The sequence below is a fragment of the Papaver somniferum genome, chromosome 6 (genome assembly GCF_003573695.1).
Source record: "Papaver somniferum cultivar HN1 chromosome 6, ASM357369v1, whole genome shotgun sequence".
Taxonomy (NCBI): Eukaryota; Viridiplantae; Streptophyta; class Magnoliopsida; order Ranunculales; family Papaveraceae; genus Papaver; species Papaver somniferum.
Genome location: NC_039363.1, coordinates 11,498,476 through 11,524,915, shown reverse-complemented (window position 1 = coordinate 11,524,915; position 26,440 = coordinate 11,498,476). Strand labels below are relative to the sequence as shown.

The 26,440-nt window shown below is 33.8% G+C and overlaps 1 long non-coding RNA gene across 1 annotated transcript; it reads right to left on the bottom strand.

Annotated features, from left to right (window-relative positions):
- Nucleotides 1–17,093: 17,093 nt before the first annotated feature.
- Nucleotides 17,094–17,983, bottom strand: LOC113286595. The gene is made up of 3 exons (XR_003329368.1): nt 17,961–17,983; nt 17,489–17,675; nt 17,094–17,321 (listed from the first exon to the last, which is right to left on the bottom strand). It is a non-coding gene; the product is annotated as an uncharacterized LOC113286595 (long non-coding RNA).
- Nucleotides 17,984–26,440: the final 8,457 nt, after the last annotated feature.

Genomic DNA, 26,440 nt, shown 5'->3' with positions numbered 1-26,440 from the left:
AGATGCAATGAGCAGGAGATTCCTTATCCTGATAACAATGAGGACAACTGAAATCTCCATCTTGAATAATATGTACCAGTTTGTCTCTGGGTGGAAAAATGTGTTTGACACATTTCCAAAGGAATTAATTTATTTTTGGAAAGAGTGGTAATTTCCGGAGTCTCTTGAAGATACACTTCATTACTTGACCAACTGAGTTGTTTCTGTTTTTTTCCTCAAACATTTTCCTATAGCCGTTGGATGAGAAACTGTTGAGCGATGATCTAGTCAACGAGTGACAGAGTGATTAGCGCTGGCGCTGTATTGACCAGCGAGCGATGTTAAGACTACATAAAGATTAAAATCCTATCGCTCGTTGAAAACTCCATCGTGTATGCCTATGTGGTATATTTGACACATTGACACATACGTTTGTCACTTTGATATACCCGTAATGGGTGCAAAAGTGAAAAATTTTGGTGTTTGATATGTGCATAGGAATAGGGAGAATAAGAGGATATAATAATTGGAGACTACAACACCAATCCCATTACTGTACTCCGCAGTTAAAAAAGTGGTTAATGGTAAGAACGAAGCTTTAGTAAGAAAAAAATACCGTTCTGACATACTGATTTTCCTACACATTACACAACATAGCATGAGAGTGGTTATAATCGCTATGCCAGTGGTCATAGATAAATCACCAGAAGCAATTGGTAACTCTGGTTTGTTAGTCTGGTAAAAAAGAAGAAAAGAAAAAACTTACTAGCTGAAAATAAAAGAACACGATAAAAGTATTTACTGCATATCTTGAGAATCTTTTGCTTTTTGGATTTTATTTTTGTCCAAACAACCTTGGTCTATAAATAATTGAGTTTTCATTTCTTGCAAACTATCGTAAGAGTCGGGAAAACTTCATTCATGTTGTTTCTGTTCGAGCCGACTATACAGAGAGGAAAGTACCCTAGTTAGGTCAAATTTCTTACGTACGCTCGTTTAAAGACTTCTGTGAGATCAATAAGCTCTACGAGTACCGTTGGTGGAAAACTAGATACTTGCGTTGTTATTTTAGTTTTTTGATTATTGATTTGATTCACTAACGGTTGTTGAAACTTTGAATGCACCTAGTTTTATTATTTTTAAGCCTTCTCTTCTTACATAAGGTCACTCAAAGTAGATCAAAGTATTGGCGGTATCTTCAAAACTATTTTTAGATCTGAAGACAACTTGTGATCATCCATTGTTAACAGACTCCGTTTTGTGTGATTGATCGTATGTGGAATCATGTTTTTGGTGTGCAGGTATAATAGAAGGAAATTGAAGATTTGAAGACAAGAAGACAAATAAGATTTTTTTGATTGGTTTTCGCATCTCGTGATATTTGTTCACACATCTTGATCGACTGGAACCCGACTTAGATTTAATTTATCTTTGATAGGTTTAATCATATATTCGTTTAGGTCGGCAACTATCATTTGGTGGTATTCTTTAATATCCGAATATGATAGTTATGAATATAGATCTCATTGTTTCGGATTTGGATAGATCTTACCCGACAAAGGAGTTTACTAGTTTAAATGGAAGATCCTTTGTCACAAAAATGAAGTTGTTACCAAACAACTTTGTTCTTTTACTGTTTGGAAGACGATCGAAAGAAGTTGAGTGCTTAAGACTTTACATCAGTAAATCAATTTTTTCTTAAAGATTATTGGAGTTGTTACCAAACAACTTTGTTCTTTTACTGTTTGGAAGACGATCGAAAGAAGTTGAGTGCTTAAGACTTTACATCAGTAAATCAATTCATGATAGTGATTTCTGTCTTGGGAATCATGGAAGTTATCCAGACAGTTGTAGGAACATAGATACTGAGGGAACTAAGTAACTAGGCGTAGGTTACTTGGTCTCAACTATATGAAGTTGGCTTTGTTCTTTGTATATCAGCTTAATTCTGAGAGTATTCAAAACTGGAGTAGGTCCCAGGGGTTTTTTGCATTTGCAGTTTCCTAGTTAATAAAATATTATCGTGTGATTTACTTTTACATTCCGCAATTATAATTGTGCATTAATCTTAATCACTTGCTCTTTATCCCATATTATATTGGTTTCGAACCGTGACTATTATCAAGTGAATATCTTGAAGTTGTATTGTCTCGACTTTTTCCAAGACAATCTCTCAAGGTATCGGCCTTGTAAGTTGAAACAATAAGATTGTGGTTACTTGGGTATCCTCGTCATTCCAATATGTATGTAGAGTTTATATCTCAACCTCTACTCAATCAGTATGTATATAGACACAAAGTCTGTGAACCTGATTATTAAGCAGAGTACTTGGAAGATCTCAAAAATAAATACCCAAGATCAATCTAGTCGTATCCAAATAATTCAATCAGAATTCGGCCAAGTGGTTAAACTTGTTATCTATCTTTTAAGATATGAATTCTGCATGAAACTAGTCTCCTAATCGATTACAATTAGGCGGACGTATCTACGTAGATTGAATACGTACGAACATGTGTAAATCCCTTTATAAAGATAAACAATATAATGCGGAAAATAAAAAACACAAGACACCAGAAATTTTGTTAACGAGGAAACCACAATAGCAGAAAAACCCCGGGACCTTGTCCAGATTGAACACCACATTGTATTAAGCCGATACAAACACTATCAGACTTCATACTGGAATGTAATTGAGACTGAATCCACCCTCCAAGTGATTCAGTTACATTCGCGCTCATTATTTCTCTTGAATATCGCAAAGTTCTACGCACTTGATACCCTTAGTTGACGTCCTTTATATCCTAAGGTTCTACGCACTTGGTACCAATAGGTCTCTAACAGATAAGTCTATTTGATTTCCGATTTAATCAAAGATTAAGGTGTGGAAATCTGTTTGCAATAGACAAAGTTAGCAAACCTCACAAATCCGGAACTTACGACTCCCAAAAAGAAACCTAGATTTTTAACCACCTGTCAAAAACAATCTTCGAAATATCAACTAATTAGATTAGTCTTTAGATATATATCTTGAGGAATCACAAAGTATGAGACGAAGAAAACTTTATGATTTCTATCTATCTTGCCTGAAAGAGATTACGAGAACCTCGATAATAGAAGAGCAAGATTAGGATTCACGAACTATCAAGGTAAAGATAGTCAGACCTGGCTTCACGAATCCCGAACAAGAAGTCTTTTGGTCGTAGACCTAATAATGTTCCACGGAGGAAACCTAGGTCAATAGAGGATGACTCTAGAATCAACTAGGACATAAAGTGTCGGGGATTGATTTTCCCAGTTGAAAGAGTAAAGTAACATGATTTTAGTATTTCAAATTAAAACTAAAATTAATACATCAATTATATAGAGATACTACTACATCAAACTCATCACCGAACTCATCATCATCACCATTTTGGTTGTTATTAAATCCAGCTTGTTGTTCAATCTATGCCAGAAGCCTGTCAAATTCTATTTTCAACACACCTGTTTTTTGGGGTGGGTGGGTGGGGGTGGGGTGGGGTGGGTGGTGGTCGGGGTGGGGGTGGGTGGTTCATAATTGAAGTGTCAGCTTGAAGAATGTGATGCTTGTCATAGTCATTCACAAATTTTTCTTGAGAAATGCGACTTTTTTTAGTCTCCGTGTTTTGAAATTTCTTGTCAACCGCTCTTTGCTTCTCGACGGGATTCTAATATTTTATAAACTCTTACATGTTAAATCCATTGGAGCTTCCTCCTTATTGAGCTAGTTTTCTAGCCAGTCTTGCATTGTTTCTCCCTAGTAATTTTCTCTTACCATTATCATTATTGAGAATTAAGTTGACATTTGGGTTTCTTGGGGTATCTAGTGAATAATTTGACGAGCATGGTGAAAATGGTGAATAATTTGGTGTTGAGGGAGTAGAATTGTATAGTGACCATGTACTTGTTGATGAGCTGCTAAAACGTCTTGATTATATTTGTTCAACTGTCAACACCTTCAAAATATGATAACAACTTTCGAGTGCAATTTTTTTTGCCATTTTTATGTTGCCATTAAGGAGAATAATCTGGAATCGACTACCGACCGTCCACTCTACGAACCTGTCTTTCAAAATCATCATCCACAAGACCACTCTCCCGGCCTCTCTTGGCTTGCATTATCAATGCAACATAAGAGGTGACTTCCTTATTAGTTACAAAAAAACGTTGCGCTAACCCGGTTGCATCACGATCATTGATGTTCATGATTTTATCTTGATATCTCATATATATGTTATCCCACATGGTGTTACCATGTTGTTGTGCACCATCGATACAATCTTGGGTAAAATAAGCATAATTACGAAAAATACATTCATCTTTTGTGATGTTGAATTTTGCACCCCGAACTTTGATCTTTTTACCTTTACCTTGACTTTGAGATTCTGAATCCGTATTACAAAAAATTAAGAAATTAAGAAGTTAGAGAATATGTGATTAGTTAATCTTGTTTTAGATCAGAAGAATATTGAGAGGTAAATAAATTTTAGAGAGATTTAAAAATTTTGGTGTGAGTTGAAATGAATTTGAAATTGGGTATTTATAGAGGGAGAAATTGTAGCCGTTGGATGAGAAATTGCTGAGTGATGATCTAGTCAACGAGCGACAATATGACTAGAGCTAAAGACTAACCAGCGAGCGATGTTAACACCATATAACGATGGACAGCCTATCGCTGGCTGGAAACTCTACCGTGTTTGCCTATTTGGTATATTTGACACATTGCACATACATTTTCCATTTTGATATTACCGTAGTGGGCGCAAAAATGGCAAATTTTGATGTTTGACATGTGCATGGGAATAGGTTTTATAATAGGATATAATAATTGTACATTGCAATGCCAATCCCGTTGCCAAATTCCACAGTTAAAAGAAAAGGTTAGCGGTAAGAACGAAGCTTTAGAAAGAAAAAAACTGCCGTTCTGACATACCAATTTTCCTACCCATTACACGACATACCATGATAGTGGTTATAATCGTTATGCCAGTGTCCATAGATAAATCACCAGAAGAAATTGGTGACTCTGGTTTGTTAGTCGAGTAAAAACGAAGAAAAGAAAAAACTTACCAGGTAAAAATAAAAGAACACGATGAAACACAAACTAAGATGGAAAGATAAATTAAAACATATGTGCATTGAATTTGTAGACCTTTCTGTGCAACCTTATCGATTTCAACATCAAATAATTGATCCAGTTTACATTTTAACCCAAATAGACTGAATTTTCTAAAATGCAGTCTTTTCTAAAGAATCTTTTTCTGTAGTAAAGAGGTGATATCCGTTCCTTTTTGATAAGTTATCAAGTCATTTGTTGCAAGAAGTTGGTTGGGAGTCTAGTGACAAGTCATTTAGCAAAGATTAATGTAATTTTTGCAAAAATGAGCAGCAAAGTGGGATGCAAGCATAATATACCCTGAAACCTACAATTGGAAGCGATTGTGCTGGGCCCCTCCCAAATCTCGCCTCCAATGGGCGACATCATTTTGGACTATGAATTTAACTAGTGTTTTTTTTTACTAAAAAATTAATTTATTCAACTGCATAACAGCAGAAATCGTTTTTAAACAGTTGAGTAATGAAATCTTGAAAGTTTGACATATAGCAAAAGTCTGCCTCCTCATCCCTTTCTTTACGAGCTAGAAAATGATCTACATTATTACCAAGCCTATGAATAGATTTAAAAAACCAAGTTTTACTACTACTATGAGTCTTATATTTGACTCTTTCAACTATGCTTGAGTTGAACCAATGCACCTGTGATTGTTGGTCCATTACAGACTTAATCACATTCCCACAATCCATCTCAATTATAGCTTTATCAATCTGCAGTTCCTCCAGCCAGTCAATTGCCATTTCCAACGCTTTACATTCAAAATGTTCCGCCCCATATTCCTCTTCCACTTCCCCTTCATATTTGACTCCTTTAGCTCCTAAGCATTTCCCTGCAAAATCACGAATTATTAATCCAACACTTCCTTTTTTAGTATCAGGCATATAAGAACCATCCAAATTAATTTTAACAAAATCTTTATCAGGTGGAATCCAAGCTTGAGCCTGCAAGTTATTACTGATACTAGGTTTAGGAACCAAACAATAAGTACATTGCTTTATAAGATTAGTAATTCTGTATCATGTACTCTGAACATTAAGCTTGAGACCTTGAAAAACAAGAGAACACCCATCCTTCCAGATGTACCACATGGTACACATTAATCTAAAAACATAACTTGGATTACTCAAGCATAAAACAGAATCTGTACTACCAGGTCTACTAACCCAAGTGATTATCCAGTCTTCGACAGAAACATAAGTACCTGCAATAGCATCTATGTTGATATTCATTGTTAGCCACACAGTTTTGGCAAAAGGACAGTAAAAAAATAAATGATTCATAGTTTAGATGCCACTATTGCAAAAAGAACACTCATGTAGAATTTCTGGTTTGTAAACTGCAATTTTGACTCTGACAGGAACAATGTCTTTAATGCATTTCCATATAAAAAGCTGAACTCCATGGGGGGTCTTACAGTGCCAAAGATTAGTCCAAACCTCCCTAGGAATAGTGTCCAAAGAAACAATGCTATTTACATCCTCAGTGCATATAGTATTATATGCACTCTTGACAGAAAATTTCCCTTTTCTATCAGGCCTCCAAATAATAAAGTCTTCTCCTGAATTTTGAATATGCATATTTAGAATAAGATCAACAACATCTTGGGAAAACAGAGTCTTTATGGTATTTATATTCCAATCTCTTGTGCCTGGCAAAAAAAGATCACAAACAAAGTTAAAATTATTATAACTAGATGCCCCTACAATAGGAACAGGTGGGATATTAAGACCTATAACCCAACAATCTAGCCATATGCTAATCTTGGTACCACATCTAACAGCCCAAATTGTGTGTTGTTTAATGACCTCTAATCCAGAATAGAAACTTCTCCATAACCAAGAGCAGTCATCCTGAAGTTTATCTAAATAAAGAAAGCTATCATTTTTTGCATACTTGGCTTTAAGAATTTTGAAACATAGAGAATCTTCATCATTACAAGCTCTCCAATCTACTTTATCTAGGGGAGCAGTATTAAAATGTTCTAAATTCCTAAAGCCCAGACCTCCTAAAGATTTAGGTATCATAAGCTTGTTCCAACCTATAAAGAAAAGACCTTTTTCTTTCCCCCACCAGAAATGTCTTTGTAAAGTATCCATTTGAGATATCATAGTTTTTGGAATTCTAAAGAAACCCATCTGGTGAGAGGGGAGAGTGTTAAGCACATGTTTCACCATAGTTGTTCTGGCAGAGTAATTCATGGTTTTACCTTTCCAGTTTTTAAGCCTAGAGACGAAAGACTGAAGAATAGGCTTGAAAGCTTTGGTTTTATCCCTTCCCATTAACAAAGTGACACATAAATACTTATCTGAATCCTTCATCTCAGTCATTCTAAGGGCATTATCTAGAATATTTTTGTTATCAGGGCTAATGTTCTTACTAAAATAGATACTAGACTTATCAAAATTGAGCATTTGTCCAGAGTACATACCAAAAGTAGCAAGAATATCCATAATACCTATCACAGTATGCATATCTGCCTTAGTGAAGATTAAGATGTCATCTGCAAATAGAAGATGAGTTATACTTGGAGCATTTCTAGCAACTTTTACCCCTGAGATTACATGATTAGTAGTAGCATTCATAAGCAATCTAGAGAGATAATCCATGGATATAATGAAAAGATAAGGGGATAAAGGATCCCCTTGTCTTAGGCCTCTACCTGGACACAATTCCTCAGTAGGAGAGCGATTAAGAAGAATGGAAATCCTAGTAGTGCTAATACATTGCTCAATTATCTTACAAAACTTTTCAGGGAAACCAATTTTCCTAAGCATTCCTAGAAGAAATGGCCATTCAAGCCTATCAAAAGCCTTAGAAATATCAAGTTTTAAAGCCATGGTACCACTATAACCTTTCTTTTGTTTCATTGTATGAATCATATCATGGGCTATAATGATATTATCATGTATAATTCTACCTGGCACAAAAGCAGCTTGAAAGGGTGAAATAATATGCTTAAGGTGAGGCTTAATTCTAGAGGAAATGATTTTAGAAATAACCTTGTAGACTGTATTACACAGTCCAATTGGCCTAAAGTCCACTGCATATTTAGCTGTGTCACCTTTGGGAATCAAAGAGAGATAATTCTTGTTGAATTCTCTAGGCATGTGACCTGTTGAGGAAAAACTTTGCACAACTTGTACAACAACTTTGCCTACAATGCTCCAATTAGACTGATAGAATCCTGCTTGAAAACCATCAGTCCCTGGAGAACTCCAAGCAGGCATACTTTTAACAGTATCAAAAATCTCTTTCTCTATTGGAATTCTAGAAAAACTATCAGCAGATTCATTATCATTAATAATAGTAGGAACAATATCAAACAGATGCTCAGGAATTTGCATACTAGTAGAACAACTAACTGAACTGAAATGAGTAACCAAAAGTCTAGAAATATCCTCTCTACTATCAAAACAATTATCAATAGCATCAAAGATACAATCAATGTTTTTCCTGACCATCCTCCTATTAGAAAGAGTATGAAAAGATCTCGAATTATTATCAGCTTCCAAAATGTATTTATCACCAGATTTTTGATTATAAAAACCAGTTTTAATGCGAAACCACAACTCAAGATTCTTATTTATTTCTAAGAGATTGTCATGTTGGGAATTAGAAAATGGTTGGTTTTGAACAGCTAAAAGATGTTCCTGCAGTTTACTGATATTTCTATCGATATCACCAAATTCTATTCGATTCCACTGAGAAAGACTTTTTCTTGTTTCCTGATGTTTACTAGATAGTTGAAAAGCAGGAGAACCACTAAAAGTAGAATTCCAAGCAGTTTCTAGTTGATACTTAAAAGTATTATGCTTAAGCCACATGATATAGAACTTGAAAGGTCTCCACAGATTGCTCCTAGCATAATCAGTTTGTAACATAATGGGACAATGATCTGAACCAGCCTGAACAAGATGGTAGAGTTTAGCATTAAGGAAATTATTGCACCAAATATGATATCCTAAAGCCATATCATTTATAGATTTTTTAACCCCTGTTCTAAGATTATTACTAGACCCAGTATAGTTTCTATCTACATACCCAAGATCCATAAGACAACATTCATTTAATTCATTTTGCACATATAATAAGCCAGGGTTGCACTAAGTTCTCCTTAATTTTTTTCAGAATCTCCCATTGTTCCTTCTTTTTTTTTATCAAAATATGTGGATCCATACATTAAAGTAATGAACACATCAGGTTTGGCTACATGAAGATTAGCAACAACATGTATCATATTATGAGACACTTCTTGTACTTCACATTTAATACCATTCTTCCACATTAAAAATAATCCTCCAGCAAGTCCTATTCTATCTATGGAGATATAGTTACAATAGTTCAAAGATTTAGCTAGCTGAATCATTTTTTCTTGATCAATTTTAGTCTCGGAGAGAAACAAGAAATCAGGCGACTGGGCTTGTATTAAAACTAGAAGTTGGTCTTTAGTGATTTTTTTTGCTAGGCCTTGAACATTCCAAGCAAGGATTTTCATGGTGGAAAACAAAATATACCTATAGTAAAATATATATTTAAAACTGACAATATAAGAAAATTGAAAAATCATTTTCTAAGGAAAAGTTTTAAGAAATACCTGCATAGTATCTCCTTGACTTTCTTTTGTAGCTTCAACATTGTGTGTCACTGAATCATATGTTTCCATAATTGAGTGGCCATGCTGATCCATATTAGTAGTAGCAGTAGTAGCAGGGACTATAGGTGGTATATTATGAGGATTCATAGAAGGTTCCCCATTAATAACTGAGTTTCTCATTCTCTTAGATTGTCTCCCAACATCACATTCCTCTCAATTCAGCTCATCAGTACCCATTCCATCTATTACAACATCATCCATATCTTGTTCCGTGTCACCTTCAATAGCAGATACTTTTAGATGCGCTTCATATTCAGCCTCTGTCAAACCATCTAGATAAAGAAGATAGGACCATTCTAGACATTTAGCTTCATCATGAACTAAGACAAAAAATTTGTCACATATCTTCTTAGGCTGCAACTCCCAATGATATCGAATCCATACTTTTTCTCCTGATATTGTGTTCCACCAGCCTCCACGATGAAGTGGTTCATTCAATTTTATTTCTAGTCTTGCTTTGACAGTGTTTCCATATCTTGGTCTGCATTTTCAAGGGGTTGTTGAGATTTTTCTTCCCAGAAACCCTATAGCTTCATCAACAACCACACTATTTAGATGTTCCAATTTTAGGTACTTGAACTGTAAAGTGAAAAACTGATTAGTGAATTTGTAATCACTTATGGGAACACCAGTGGTATACTTTTGCACAGCAAAGAGAGCTTCTCCCACTATCCAAGGCCCATTTTGAATTACTTCATCTCTGTCTTCTTCAGAGTTTAATCTTACCAACATAAGATTGTGACCCATGACTCGGATCTGTTTGTTTCGATATCTTCTCCAAAGAGAATTGATTTCTTCTCTAATAATTCTCATGTATATCTTATGTTTCCACAGAAGTTTCCCCAAAATACCAAAAGACCATTCCTCAGCCGTTGCACTAACAGTTTGTTGAGATCCTACTATTCTTCTTCTTTCTGGAAGTTCAATTGCTGCTTTCCTTAACTTCCTTGTAGCTGATTAATTCGATTCTCAGAAGATTGGGCCATAGTATTGATAGCTTTTTCTTCTCCAACTAATAAGCAAGGATGTAAAGAGAATTGAGTGATTATTTAGAATTTCTTCTCTGAATATATATTCCAACTGAGAATTCTAGGGTTTGTACTGTCTTTCCTTTTTATGTTAACCGTATACCGCATATCCAGTAATTGACCCTCAGTAGATGGATGGAAGAAAATATTATGAGCTGTATGATAATTTCTGAATATGGAAATATAATAATTATCCCTTAAATTACGGTTGTTCTTGCGTGATTCTGACGAGGGAAAATTTTGAATTTGAAATCCATGGAGATGATGAAACTTACTGTAATTTTCCTTGCTTGGATGTACGAAATTTTGGGTTCCTCTCGGATTCTTGTCTAGGTTCAATCCTGGACTGCTACTACTGATATAGACCATCACAGACTTGATAGTTTCCCATTAGATCAAAGAACAAATTAGAAAACCATATTGCAGATTAAAAGAGCAAAGGAGAAAAGAATTATATCTGGATTTAATCTATACCACAGAGATACAATCCATTATACGGGTTACACAACCATTAATGGAAGGATTTAACAAAAATTGAAAGAAATCAAATTGAGATTAAAGATTAGGGAGAAAAACTAAAAAACATGATGCAGATTGTATCAGAAGAAATCAAAATTCCAGATTTGAAAACCGATTTTAGAAATGAGTTAACTCATTTAGTCGCCCGATTTGCAGAGTTTCGTTTTGATTCTAAAAGAATATAGGCACCCGTTTGAGTGTTGGTAATTTAACTAGTGTACCCCACTCCTTGAAGACATAAATCAATCTTTGTGTGTATTGTGATGGTGGGAGAAAAAATTAAGGGCATATACTATCCTCACAAGTTACGAGTCAGAAATATAATAAGCCAAAACCTGTCATCATGTGCAGAATTTCTTGGCCCACCCCTCCACTCACACGGTACATACACTTGGAAGTGTATCTATCATTTTTGATTTGTAAAGCAGTTCTATAAGGACCGTGGTTTGGAACTACACCTACACCTAGGGTTGGCATGCGTACATTGGGTCCCACTTTTGGGGGAGGGACACTTTTTGTGTAATCCGGTCACTTTATCCTAAACATGGTTTAGAATTTTTGAAATTTATAATGTGACAATTTCCTGTTTGAGATCTAAATCATACCTCGTGACTTGAAACTTGTTGCTTGATCTGAACTGTGATCCGATATCCATGATCCAAAATGTGTCTCGTGAGTCGTGAACCGCATTCGTTTAGTGATCCAAAATTTATTTCATGACAAAACTTACCCCGTTTGCAGTTGTTCTATGGTTTTCCCTCAAACAACACAACCTGAATTGTATCTCCTTTGGTCACGGAAACTGAATAAATTGGGATTCACAACACATCATTCTTCAAACAGCATCATCCCTATGCTTGGAATTCTTCAATAGGGACACCGTTGTTGCTAAGGTATGTGATTACTAATTGCAGATAATAATGTACTCCCTCCGTCCCCAATATATAGGCGGAGTTGTAAAAATTTGTAGTCCCATTAGATAGGTGGACTTTCAATTCCAAGATGGGTTTTTCCACATATTACCCTTATTTATTATAGGTAGTTATCATTGTAATTAAGTTAATGTCTCTAATGTTGGAAATTGTACAAAGGGTGAAACAGGAAAGAGGATGGAAATGTAGGAAATCAAAAAAAATCTTATTCTAAGAGAAACTCACTTCTCAGCCAATATATTGGGGACGGGGGGAGTATGAGAATTTGTCTAAACAAAATCTTATGTGCTTAGAAGAAACCAAAACCTAGGAATTGTGAATTAGTGATTGATATCATTATTATAACCCGAATTTTCCAACACCAACAACCCAACAAATATAGTAGGTTTTAAGTTTATTGAAGAAATGGATTTTGGTTTAATACCTTGATTAAGTACAAAATTAGGTTTAGATACTGAGTTTGTTAATGTTGAGATCACCATTTTTTCTTCTCTGTCCTTTTTTTTGGATTTGCTGCTCTTCCTATCTTCTGTTTTTGGTTCTCAAAACTGAATTTTTCCAACAGTATTCACATGAGGGCAAAGATGTAATTTATAGAATTTTCCTATTGGCTTAACTGGGCTAATTACATCCCTGGCGCTCAGGCTTACTTAAGGTGATATTTGTCGGATTATCCGAGGAACAAATGAGAAATGGCGATATCTTCTATGAGTAAAACGTTTCTATACTCTTCTATATTTAAGGGCTTTGAAATTCTTACAAACACAAAATATTCGTTTACTGTTAATAGTAAACTAGTATTACTTTACTCTTTTGATTTTATAAATTGCTTGGGCTTGGAAAATCACAGAATTCAAGTAAGTTGGAGTATTTTGTTTGGTGATATGCTTTGTTTATTGTACTAACAAATGATTTCTTTCATAGATTTTGTGTATGTTTTTTTTATTTGATTGATGAAAAATTTCCGATATAATTTGAATAATATAGTGAGAAATTAAAATGTGATGATTTGAAGAAAACTTTAGTATGCTTCGCTAATAGAAAACTTGTTTATACTATTTGATATATTTGTGTACGTAGAAAGAAATGTGTTAGTGAATCGAGAGATCTTTTTCGAGTGAAGGAATTAGATATTTAAGTTGACCATAATAGTTAATATTGAATTTTGATTCTTCCGACCAAGTAAATGTATATATTTATTTACATGTTAAAGGTTTAAGGTAACTTGTCACACAAACGAGATAAATATGTGAGAACTTAAACAATGACTCAAACCTAAAATTAATTGGATAGAGTTTTCGGTTTATAAAGTGAGGTGTGATTTGAAAAGATAAAAATGATCCCCAAACCTCGGCAACAACTGATAAGTAATCATACGGTAAACGACAAAAAAAAATTATGCGGTAATTCTCTCAAATAATAATCTATCTTTGCTTATATAGTGCAAATTTTCCTGCTGTAAACTCGCTAACGTCATTAAACTAGAAATATTCTTAGTCGAGCTTTAAGAATAAAAAACAACATAACATCAAATGGCCATGTGTGATAGGATCTGTGTGTGTTTGATTAAGACATATATGAAATACTATTCTTTCCCAAACTACTCTATTGGATAAACTTACATTTGTTTCCTTTATTCTTTTTAAGGAATAACACCAAGAGATTTTATTAAATGTATTTTTTTTATGAAAGACTGATTTAATAATAAAAGTTATTATTGCCTAAAAAGGAGTTACAATTATTATTAATTAAAGCAACCAATGGAACAATATTTATTTACTAGATATCTCGGATTGTACGATGTGACTTACTCAAGGGTGACTTTGGTCAACCGAGTGGGTTGAATAGTATGTTGGGTTTTCATTTTAATTAGGTGATCTTAAGAATCTTTTATTATCATTATTATTGTTTGGATTAACTATAAGAAAACATTCTAAAAGAACTGTAAAATCTAATTGTCATATTGTTTGTTGTTTATTGTTTTTCTATTAGGTTTTGCATAAGGTGTTACTTGGATCTCTGACAGAATTAAATATGGAGGTAAATAAAATTAGCTCTAAGTTAGATGAGATCATAATTTATATTCCTTTATTTATAAGGTTGTTGAATTTGACATGCTAAGCAATTATATACCATAATATCTGATGAAATTTAAAATGTTTATGAGTTTTTAGGAAAAAGAAAATTTATTCATTAATACAGATGATGATGATACATATATATTCAATTTTGACTGTAAATCGCCGGAGTCTGGAAGTGATTATAATTTCCCAATGAATATGTGAGTTAAAATCCTTTAAGAAATATATGGTCATGAAGTTCAAAGATTTAGTTAAATTTATACTAATCATTTATATATGATGGATAAATTAACCAGTTTTGAGTTCGATAATGTCGTTTGCATTTTAAATACCGAAAGCTACGAGCATTTGGACTGTTCAATGTCTGAACAAGGATTGATAACCATACCGTTACCAACGTCGAAATTATCAAGTGAGTAAGGTCAGATAACGTTGCCAAGTCCAAATATCAATCATGACTTTCCAGAAATCCCAATGGTACGTGCATATAAGAGAATGATCTTTGTATAAAAATATTGAAGAATTGAGCTTTGTAATACTTAGGTGACATTTATGTCATACGATTGTAGTTACACTCAAGTAACTATGAATAACGATGTCGAATTGTTTTTACCTTGACAATTAGCCTCAGCCCAAACCTAATGACGAGCAAGAGTTAATCTCATTTGCTCATATGGAAAGAGACCAAGAAGCCTCTGTTAACCATCAGGATCAAGGGGAACGAAGTTCTGATTTAGAACCATTAGGTTCATATAGGTAAAACATACTCCCTTCATTGAAAAAGATGAAAAACGTTTAGTATTTTTGATTTAGTTAAAGAGATAGACATGTTTCTATTTTATATGTAGCATTATACAGTTATAGTAATTTTTCTTTATTCGTGAGTTATACTTTTTTTTTTGTTACTCATTAGTAATGATGACGAAATTTTTATAAATATGACGGATGACGAAATTAAAAATATGGCATCCGAGATAGAAGAAGTTGAAAGAATTATTGGAGTCGATCAAAATTACTACCATGGCTCATCTTCATCATCATTGTTGTTACTGTCGTCGATTTCTCAGCATCTGACAACGAAAACTCTATGCCTCGAAACTCGTTCAACTGTATGTTTTTAATCAACCTCATGCTTATATTAATTGATGTTTATATATCCATTTTAATTCAAATCTGGTTAATGAATCATAATGTCACTTGGTTTTGATTAACTAGTTTCAGCATCCAGAAATTATTAAATTGACGAATGAGCCAGGAGTTATTGATCTAATTGAAATAAAAATAGAACGTCAGCGTCAAATGTAATTGACGTAGATAAATTAGCTTATCCACGAGATAATCCAAGTGATCAAGTATCATTTTATGCGCGAAGTTTTAATCAATCTGATAACTCCGAGCAATCTATTCGTCTAAATTATTATGACCATTACAACCAACCCCAACCAAAACAACAATCTGTTAATCGTCCAAGGTGAATGATATTTTATTTTATTTTTTGTTTGCTTAATTTTAACTAAATTCTACTTAAAAATATGCATATGATTTAATTTTGAATACATGTATCAACCTTTGAAAAAGATAAGTGATAATAGAAAATATACATTTATGCCGAAGATAAAATATCTAAAGGGCTTGCCCCCAACATATGAGGTATGCAAATTCAACTGATGAATAGTAAAATTAACACTAACACATACTTATATATATATCATCAATATGGATATGTATTGATTTTTTTTTAATCTTGGAAATAAAGTTTATTTGACCTATTTAAGTGGACGACCAAACACATAATTCTTCGCCTAAATATGTTAGACGAAACGAGTATTAATATTAATCTTGATATTTCTTTGTCTTTTTCAATATATGTATATAGAGAGGAAGTAGATAATTTGCGTCTACAAGATCCATGGTTAAGAAAAGATAAGTATAGACGATTACGTTTTCAAGCCACAACCATACCATTGACTAGTCGCCAGTCTACCAAAGAAGTCCAAAACTCGCTTGGAATTAACCAGGTGCGATATGAAAAAAAATAAAAAGTCTCTTACAAAATTTATTTAAATATCACACAAAATATCTCCATTTTTTTTAGCATTTTTTGGAGTCACCTAACTAATTAAGAATGGAAAACAGGAGATTCCTAAAAATAATACACCTGAGTATACTCACATTCCAAAATTGATTTATCCCAGCAACGCTAATGCTTACTCTAAGGTAAATATTTATACCTTAATCCAATTAAGCATTTTCTTTTTTGTTGAAATTCTGTAGAACAAATAAATTTGATTATTATTTTTTTTGTCAAAATTTTATTATAATTAAGGAACCGAGAGGCAAGTCGTTAACGAGCGATGGTCATGGCATTCCGGAATCCAAGGAGAACACCTTGTATGATTTATCATGATTCGTTTAGGTTCATTTTTAACAATACAATATTAATTTAGTACTTGATTAAGCTTTTTTTTTTTGAAATGTACAGTAATGACTTTATAAAAATTGGGGTTTATGACCCCAAATACGAGAGTTTAGGCTTACATGTCGACCCACATTTAAGGTTGTTAAAATTAAAAATGCCTTCATGTAAGTCCTATTTTATACACTTTTTTACATTTTCAAAAGCTTATTTTAAATATGAGTTAATTTTTATTACCAAGTATTTGTAAGAAGGAATTTTTCGTAAATTATTTGGGTGTTAATTTTATTTGTGTTTTCTTTTTACCTGCAGAAAAAAGAAAGTCTGAAGACGACGGGAAAAAAAAGCATGACCATCAATTGAATTATAGAACCAAAAAAATAAAATTTGGAAGTTTTCCACCTATTATAATATTATTTGTATCGAAAATCTCATGTCTTTAAGCAAATTCAAGTCATTCTTAGGTGGGAACATTTCTTTGCTCCTCGGTAGTAGTGTTATACGCCACTTAAAAAGACTTCAACATTTCCAACAAGTTCGGATCCATAACTCCATTGTTTTCTTTTATCGAAGGTATCCTATTCAAAATAAAAATAAAGCCAGATTGGATGAAGCCCATATGCGAAGTTATCAAATATTAATATGATCATGTGCACCACAAATACAAATTAAGGATAATGATTAAATGCTGATCAAGGTAGTCATTCAAAAAAGTAAAATGTACCAACAGAGAAAGAAAAAATACCTAGGAAATGGTAATCCAGGTGAAAGGGGAGTGTCCTTTTTTGGATGAAGCGGAGCAGACATCGACCAATCGACATCATCATAATGTGGCATTAGGAGCAACTTTTGTTGCCATGTTGTTGCTTCATTTATCTTTGTCCACAAAGTTTTTCCCCATATGGTAAAACTTGTTTGCGCTCGACATTCTTCTGTTAAAAAAATTGTACAATGACAAAATATAATGTGCAATATATTGGGTTATTATTAGTATCTTTTGAACTGCCAAAAAATTGGAACTGATATTGAGAATAATGCTGATTTTTATATAAAGGTCATAAATGTCTATGCTAAAAATCTAAGTTTGTAGTTAGACCTATCACATGAACTAATATCAAAATAACCTAATATATTAGTTCATAGGATGTTTTCTCAGTGGAAAACTCATCTTTGTTTGTCGAAAACTAGAAATAGAAAAATGAAGAAAAATAATATACCAGAATTGTCTTTTCGTTTCTTCCTTGACCGAAGATGCATGAGCGATTCTGAATGACCGAGTTTGTTGGATAACTGGACTTTGTTCCTCTAGGAGGACACTGATTCTTCGTTACTATATTTGTATTTGACTCATAACTAGACATTATTTCTTTAAGATGATGGCGAACACAACTAGAATATAATTTTCTTCCTGCAACAGTTCTTTTTTTTTTCTTTCTCTTTTTCTGATTTTCCTTGGAGATTTAGGGTATACTTGCTAAGTATTTATAGAGAAGCAACTCTGTTTATAGAAGGAAAAACATAATGGGTCATTTAATGACAAAGCTAACTAGATCTTATCGAAATATTTGAAAACCAATATAATAAAAAGAATTTAAATGATGCGCTTTTAAAACGAATAGCCATGTAACTTAATTTACCCATGTATGGAGTGGAAACTCAAAATAATTTGGTGTTAAAATTATAATAATACGAGATATATGCAGACCAAACTACCTAATTTTCTCAGAAAATGAACTAGGTTTAAAATTTAAAAAATTAGGTTTATGCTTATACAAAATATTTACCAAGTAATTAATTTAAAAAACATAAAAAAAATGTTGAAAATGCACCACGTTGCTAGTTTAAAAAATGGTGTGTTTTTACCATTTTTCTATTTCTATATTTTATTACGTTTATGTGCAGCGTGTTCCTAACCTCCTAGAACCCCTAGTCTTTTTTAGTACAATTTAAATAGTCTAATTACTTACTTTCCTAAAGATAATTAAATACAAAAACGAAGATAGTTTGACTGGATTCGTTAGAATCTAGAAAACCACCTTTGAAAATGAAACCTTAAACAAACTTTTTTTGTTAGTCAGAATAGAATGATTACAAATATTCAATGCCTCGTTTATTGTAATTTACTAATTTTAGAAATAACTTTATTAGTGAGGAATGAAAGAAAAAATACCAGTAACTAGTGATAAGTATGGGTATACAACTAATGTATTGCTCCCGCAGTTGAGATTATAAATGGTTTCTCTCAATTCTCAACACATTGTATTTATATATATCAGTGCGTTACTAAAATCTCAGTTATTCGGTTAACTTGTAAGTTGGATTCCATTTGAGACAAATTAGCAAAATACTTATGAGATTAAAACAACACCTCTCATGATAATTATACTAAAAATAACACTTGAAAAATGGATGTTAACAAAAGGTCAAAGACTAGCCTTGTTACCGGTGGTTATCAAATTCTATAGGGGTTAAAAAAATTTTAATTAATTATTCCATAAAACTTCATAAGAATATATGAAATTAAAGAATCTTCACCCTTAGATACTCAAATGGTATTTAAGTAAACCATACGACAAAATAGCATTGTACGCGTAGTCTCATAATAAATAGGATGGAAAAAAGAAACAAAAGTACAAGCCATGAGTTATAGTTATCATCGAAGTCGACGAAAACAAAATTCCAAAAATAATGTTGGACAACTTGATGTTCAGACTAAACCGTTTGGTTATTATTTTTCGGCGTGTGTCAGTGAGTCCCACTCTTTTCTTAAACAGACTCATATTTCTTAATCTGAAACGCACTCTTCTAAACAATACTTGCGATCTTTTCTTTTATTACGATATATATGGTACAATCAGTAATTAATATTATGAATTTGAAAATAAATCGTTATATTTCAAATGGTTTATTGGTATCAGGATTAGGGGATTTAAAAAAATTATTTCGATGCTGGTAAAAAGCAATAAGTAAATTTTTGGAAAAACAGAAAAACAACAACATGAATAACCATGAGTTTGGAAATCTGTATGGACTAAACTCCAATATAATCCTGAGAGCACCAACTTAAAAGTGAGACTCAATCAGGAAAGATATCAAAGAGTTTTATCTCTTTCTCAATACAATAGTAAATCAACTAGATAGAAATCCGTGAGACTGATTGATATGAGAATAACTTGGACGGTACCAAAGACCAATATCCAAGTGTCAATCAAGTTTTATCCAACAATCAAGGTTGGGTTTATCAACTGATTGAACTGCCCACATCCTGTGATATTTCAATTATATAAGCAAATAATGCGGAAAAGAAATAACACAGACACCAGAAATTTTGTTGACGAGGAAATCGGAAATGCAGAAAAACCTCAGAACCTAGTCCATATTTGAATACCACACTGTATTATGCCGCTATAGACTCTAGCCTACTACAAGTTAACTTCGGACTGGAATGTAGTTGAGCCATAACCAAGTCTCACACCGATTAAGGTACAGCCGCGTTCCTTACGCCTCTAGAACCACGCTGCATTCTGTGCACTTGATTCCCTTAGTTGATCTCACCCACGACTAAGAGTTTCTACGACCAAAAGTTATAAACAAATCTGTCTCCCATAAATATGTCTATCCTTTATTCTTTTTGTTCTTTCTTTTGATACAATGATCAAGGTGAACAGGAACCAACTAATAATCCCGTCTTATACTCCCGAAGAGCATCTTAGAAATATTAGTCACCTTACAATAACCTACTTAATTAATAGAAGAAGTTCTTGCGGAATCACAAGAGTCTGAGACGAAGAACTGTTTTGATTACTTTTTATATCTTACCTATCGGAGATAAATCTCGAGTAATTATTAGAGAAGATAAAACTCAATACGATAGGACAAGTAAAATCAGAATACGCAACTACAGATAAAATAGTTGGATCTGGATTCACGAATACCAAATGAAGTCTTCAAGTTATTAACCTAATAATGGTTTTGGAAAACCTAGGTTAAAGGAGAATCAACTCTAATTTGCAACTAGGACACACAACAGTGTCGGGATCAGGTTTCCCAGATACTAGAGTTCTCCCTTATATAGTCTTTCAAATCAGGTTTCTTACAATCAAAGCTAAGATATCTTAGTAATAAAGCAATTGATATTCACCGTTAGATGAACTCCTGATTTAAGATTCAAGATAAGTCTGCTGAGAAATTAAGCAATTAATCTCCACCGTTAGATGGTCTTAGCTTGTTACACACAAATGAAATATACTTATATTTAGATATGGGTACCCGCACCTAAACATGTATATTGGGTTGGCTTAATAACAGTTAACGGAAGTTATCCATATTCATTTAACACTTCTAGATCAAATATGATGATCAATCAATCATGATAGATAATTAAATGAATCTAATTGTGCTTCAATAGATTTGTTCAATTGTTCTCTATCTCATAGAAATATTTATGAACAAATTGAAATGAAATCGTTTTGATTCGTGATTGTACAAAGTACTTATAGAAGAATCAATTCATGAACATTAAGCCAAGGTTTGCAAAGTTAATTTGTATTCCTTAAATCATAAAAATTTTAGTTCATAAGGTATGAGAATCATACATTGCCGGCTTTATAACTTAACCACTATGTTCGCAAAATGGGTACGCCAACAACAGCTCTGGACCTTGGCCTAGTCAAGCCGTTCGCAAACCTGGTTCACAAACAACCGTTCCAGACCCAACTCAGGTAAACCCGTTTGCATACTAGGTACCCAAACAAGAGTTCCGGACCTTCTCAGGTAAATCCATTCGCATACTAGGTACGCAAACAAGAGTCCGTACCTGAATTATCACAACACAGTCGCATACTGGGTATGCATACCGTGAGGTGGACCATGTCTTATGTGGAACAACCTAAATATTCGGGTCCTTATCCATTCCCAAAGTTACATTCACGTCCTTATTACTCCCCATCTCCGGCACAACCATGGTTGTGCACATGCATCTATGGTCCTCCTCAACCAGATTCAAGAACATACTTTTGGCAAGATTTCCCAACAATCTTCCCAAATACCAACAACTCATCTTCCTAGCTTCTGATAGGGGATTTTAATGAAATAATGGACCAATAGGAGAAAAAATGAGGCAGACAAGTCACATATAGTCAGACTCAACCGTTCCTACTAATGATAGATCAAATGGGTTTCATCGACCTAGGATTTCGAGGAGATCCATTCACTTGGAAAAACAACCAACAGGTCCAAAACAATATCGTGGAAAGACTAGACAAAGAAATTGCAACCCAACATTGGCGAATAACAAACCCTCATACCTGAAAATGTGGGGGTCTAACAACCACACCCAACAATTCGTTTGGAAATCTGAGAGGACTTACTCCAATACTTTCTAGAGAATCAACTAGACAGTCAGACTCAATCTAGAATAAAGTATATCAAAAAGTTTAATATCTCTAACTCTGAATTCAATTCGTAATCAGTAAATAGAAATCTGCTATCCCGATTGAATATAAGAGGAAGTACTTGAACGGTACCAAAGACCAATGTTCAAGTGTCAATCAATATAAATCAACAACCCAAGGTTGGATATTCTAATTGATTGATCTTAACGCACAACCTATGATATTTCGATTATATAACAAAAAAAAATGCGGAAAAGAAATAACACAGACACCAGAATTTTGTTAACGAGGAAACCGCAAATGCAAAAAAACCCCGGGACCTAGTCCAGATTGAACACCACATTGTATTAAGCCGCTACATACACTAGCCTACTACCAATTAATTTCGGACTGGACTGTAGTTGAACTCACACTAATTCAAGGTACAGTTGCGCTCCTTACGTCACTGATCCTAGCAGGATACTAAGCACTTGATTTCCTTAGCTAATCTCACCCACAAGTAAGAGTTTCTACGACCTAAAGTCGAAGACTTGATAGACAAATCTGTCTCACACAGAAAAGTCTATAGGATTGAATAAATCTTTCTTCCACAGAAATACCCAAGAGTTTTTGTTACGTCTTTTGATAAATCAAGGTGAACAGGAACCAATTGATAAACCCGACTTATATTCCCGAAGAACATCCTAGTATTATCAATCACCTCACAATAAACTTAATCGACTAGTGAAACAAGTTATTGTGGAATCAAAAACGATGAGACGAAGTTTGTTTGTGATTACTTTTCTATCCTGCCTGTCGGAGATATAAAATCTCGAGCCAATTATTTCAATTTCACTCAACACGAAGAAACAGCAAGATCAGATCACGCAACTACAAAGATAATAGTTGGGTCTGGCTTCAAAATCCCAATGAAGTCTTCAAGTCATTAACCTACAGGGTCTCGAGAAGAAACCTAAGGTTAAAGGAGAATCGACTCTAGTTATGCAACTAGTAACATACAGGAGGTGTGGGGATTAGTTTTCCCAGTTGCTAGAGTTCTCCTTTATATAGTTTTCAAATCAGGGTTTGTAATCCAAGTTACCTTGGTAACAAAGTATTCAATAATCACCGTTAGACAAAAGACCTGATTCAACCAAGCTAATATCTTTCAACCGTTTGATCGAACTTAGCTTGTTATACACAAATGAAATGTACCCTCATTTAGGTTTATGTAATCTTACCTAAACGTGTACACCAGGTTGGTTCACAAATAGTTAACCGAGGTTAGCCATATGATTACTCTCATATCAACCTTATTCATTCTAACCATAACTAGTTCAAATGACTCAAATGAAACTAGTTAAAGAGTTGTTCAATTATTTAGAAAACACAATTGAACCCAAATCGGTTTGATTCACTTGAATCAATCATGGACATTATAGACACGGTTTGCAAAGATTGCATTCCTTATGATTTAAATGTTTAAGTCCATGAACTGAACGATTTAACAAAGTAACCAGTTTAAGTATGCGTACGGGTATGCGTACTTAAGCAACCGGTTTTTTGAGTTTGTAAAGTTTCCAAACTCAGCAGAAATTTTCGGTTCGAAGTATGTGTTGGCAACTTTTTGGCTATTGTTAGTATGCGTACGGGTACGCATACTTAAGGTGACTAGTTAAGATTTTTTCAAAAACCAAACTCAGCAGAAATTCTCGGTTCGAGAACTTCCTCCAGTATGCGTACGGGTACGCATACTTAACCTGTCTCCTTCACCAATTTTGTATACACAAATATGCATATTCTTGGCTTCCGGTTTATGGATTTATACACCAATATGCGAACACACTATATATGCTTATATCCAAAGATGGTTGCATAATTAACTCTTTATTTCAATCATTAAAACATTCTTCTATAATGACAATAGTCGTTTTCACACACTATTAGCATCAAAGCAATTTTCAAGATATTGAATAATCATTATCGAAACATTCCAAGCCAACATCAAATGATTGTACCACACAAACCATGTAAGATGTTACTCGGTAATTTTCTCATGATATAAGATGAACTTGGTCGAAGCGAAAGCTTACCAACACATATTTCGAGAAATATGTAAGTGATAGACACATTTTTGTGTCTAATTTGTCCTCAATGTTCTATATTGTTGGTACTCGATTTCGTACTTATTATGGTATTTTATGTGTTTGTAGGTATTTTTGGGAAATAAACATTTTTGGAAAATTCTGCTCGAAAAGTTGGTATAGCAACCCGGAGGACACATGTTATTCGGAATCTCAGTTTTGGATAAGGGGCACCTAACAGATAAGGGGCACCCCATGGAGCCAACTGCTAATCGCACCCCATTACTGGTTAAGGGGGTTCCATCTTCTTCCTTGATTTGAAAAGAAAAATTGGCGGGAAATTTGATTTCAACGGTAAAGAATTTATTATCTTTAAGATAAGAATATCTTCTTGCCTTACAAACATAAAGTTTTGAAGAAAAAGGAAGTTATCTTGTATTAAACAAGAAAGATATCCTTAGAAGATATTATCTTGGATTTATTCTGCGAATTAAAGAAGATATGGGTTTAGTAAAGACATATATAGAATAAACAGAAGATTTTGGAGTTACGGAAGAATATACTTGAGTTATGTGTGTTTGTGTGTATACATAGAGAGCTAGAGAGCACATTTGGGAGGGGAGGAGAGCCGGTAGCCAATTTCACAATTTTCTTTTATTTCTTCTATTTAGTTTTCTTTATAATAATGAGGAACTAGAATCACATGCTGGGTTATGGAGGAAGCGTTGTTCCAATAATAAAGTGGTATTTTCTTATTAATTTATTATTGCAATTTCTTTATGATTATTGCAATAATAAAGATTTTGATTATAAGATTTTGATTAATTAGTTGTGTTCTCTCTTGATGGTGCATGCTTAGCTTAGAGCTCTTGATGTTCCATACTTGCAATTAACAATTAATATTTTGGAATCTAATATTGGCAATATCTTAGAATCAAATTGAACATGTGTTGCATAAATATTGTTGTTAACTGAATCGCTTAAAGATTGGTCAACGGTGGAATCCATAGTCTCAGTTCTTTCCATAATCTTAAATCTTAAATCAATCTTCACAAGTCCGAGAGAACGACAACCTTCTTACCACTATATAAAATTCGATCAATTTTTGGCGCCGCCGACGCGGATTTGTTTATAGGTTTGTTTTCAGGTTTTATTTTATTTGTTCTTTTTACGCGTTTTGGCATTTTTGTTTGCTTTCAGATTTGGAGCTAAGCTAAAGGAAAAGAGAAAGTGTTGAAAAGAAAGGAAAAGCCCAAAAAGGAAAGAAAAGAGAAATCCAAAAGGAGTGAAGAAGAAGATTTTGTAAATAATTTTATTTTTATTTTTTTTAGAAACTGTAATTAAGGTTTTTATTTTGTAATATTTTATTTTTGGACATTTTTTTCCTTCTTTTCTTTTGGACATTCAACATTAGACTTTATTTTTAAAACCCTACGGAAGGGTAGTTTTAAATAAACTGTTTGCATAGAAGGACGACGATTACGATATCGCCTCGGCCCCTCGGGTTCGTACATGACATAGGAGTCGTGGCCCGAGTCGACTTCAACGGTTCATCCCCCGTTTGAACAGGAGGTAAGAATTCTAAACACCCGCGAATCCTTGTCATCCGGTTTACTTGATGATTTCGTATGCATATATGTTGAGGACCTGAAATCGGATTTAATTTTCTAGTAAAGGGCAAGGCCTGGCCAAATCAAGATAAGGACTCGAATTTCATCACCGTTTCCTTCTTGCCCGCCTTAGGAACACGTAACCTACGCGAACCTAAGCCTTAAAATTTGGACTAGAACGAGACCGATAGGGTAACGAGCTTATTAGGAAAGTCGTTCGGAAAATATTGGTTACTCTTTTGAGCATACTTTGAAGTTCATGATGGTTTCTGTGAGTTGAATATGCCGCCTTGTAACGCCGGTGAGGCCTTGGGTATCAGAGCTTTACTGAGCTTCCCTTGTCTCTATTCAACTTACTTTAACTCGGATTGATTCCAGAGAGGTTTGCTCAGATTGTAACGAATTCCTTTTCAAAAGAATAAAAGATGGTCTAGAAACAATCTAAGGGAGCCATCATGCTTTTTGTTTGCTAGATAAAATAGGCTTGTTGTGGCCGAGTCATCCTTCTTTGTGTTTTTTTAGAATTCCCTTGCAGTTACGATGTCGAACTGGTATAGCCAATACAATGATTATTCGACTGAGCAACATGAACATTATTCTTTTTATGACCATAGTGTGAATAGTGGTTGGG